Below are 1730 nucleotides of genomic sequence, written 5' to 3'. Positions count from 1 at the left end.
TGAAGAGCGCTGCTCCCAAAATAAACCTAATTAATTTCGTGGAACCGTGTTCTTATTCTATATATAACATATTCATTCCCAAACGTGATATACTTCTACATTGTCAGTGGAATTTTCTTTTCTAGCAATCTGTGATTATTCTATGATGCTTAAAAATATCTATAGATCAGAGAAATCCAAAATGAAAAATCAATCAACATTCAGTTAATTTTATCCTTTTCTTCTCCTTCCTTTTTCTTTTTTTTCTTTTAATTTATTGATTGAAAATTGTTGTGTTTAAAATCTTTTTTAACTGAAAATAAATAGTGTATGTTATTTATATTGTTTTATCATGTTTACAATAGTTATTTTTTAATTTTAATATTAGTAAGAGAAAATACTCTATATATATTGTTCTATGAATAAATTGGATGTAACTCGTCCCTCAACCATCGAGTGGCTTAAAGGTCCGAATTTTTCGTCCAGAAAATATATTACATCGCAAAAAGAATAAAAAGAAAAATGTACCTGCAAAAGATATTTTGATGCTTAAATTAGTATTATGTATTTTTTATTCGTTTAGCTAAAAATAAAATATCATATCTTTTTTATATGTGAGGTAAAGTAGAACAGTTACGTTTTTTGACAATCATTTTCATTGAAAGATGGAAATATCGTATTAAGTCGTTACAATACTTATTTTGTGTGAATCCAAATTATAACGTTTGAATAAGTCATAACGTGCGGAAGTGAATTATAACGTATAAAACCGATTTATTGCTTTTTTAATTAGGTTTTACCGACTATATCATATATGAATCGCATAGAATAATAAGTTAGAAGAAATATCCTTCTACAAATTGAAATTTTATTGAACATAATTTTTTGTTTAATAAAAGATATTTATATAGGGAGCCACTCTGATAAAAACGTTTAAAACGTCTTTTTTAAAATATGTTTTTAATAATTAAAATTTAACACATATAATCGATTAAATCATATTATTTTTTTGTCAAAATTAGGCCAAATAAATTAATTTGACCGAAAAATGGTGAATAAAATTTTGAACCGATCTAAATTAATATTATTTTTTATTAAAAATAACTACAATACCCTTATTATAGAAAATGACTAAAATACTCCTATTATATATATTAATTTTTAACTATTAAAAAATATCTTAAAAAAAACGTTTTTGACATCTTTATCTAAGTGGTTCATTTATATATAACTTAAAAAAATATTCTGTCTTACAAATTAAAGTAACCTTTTTACTAATAGTAAAGATTATTGAAGAAAAGCTAACTATATTAAGAAAACAAGAAGAGATTCTCAAGTCTTAATTACCGTATATATAGGCATTGATGAAACATGTGATGTTGATGTGAGAATAACAACATTAATTAATGAATTAATTCCTACAAAAATTGACGATCCAAATTATAAAAACATGAAGGATTCGTTTAATTTAGGAAAACTTGGGTGCGAAGGATAAAGACGAATATAAAATGGCAATTGGCAAACAGCTCATATATCTTCTTCAATTCTATTCATGCTTTGTATATGTTCATTCCAATCGAATCTTGTTCATAAAAATTCACACGTAATAACATATGCTTCATGCCCACCCACAATGTTCCTTTATCTATATTACATGTATATATACCTACAGTTAAACTCTAAATATAATCTTACTATTAAAAAAAATTATGAAAAAATAAGAAAAAAAAAATAAAGAATTTTTATTGTAT

The sequence above is a fragment of the Arachis ipaensis genome, chromosome B04, assembly GCF_000816755.2.
Source record: "Arachis ipaensis cultivar K30076 chromosome B04, Araip1.1, whole genome shotgun sequence".
Taxonomy (NCBI): domain Eukaryota; kingdom Viridiplantae; phylum Streptophyta; class Magnoliopsida; order Fabales; family Fabaceae; genus Arachis; species Arachis ipaensis.
This window is presented reverse-complemented; position numbering follows the sequence as displayed.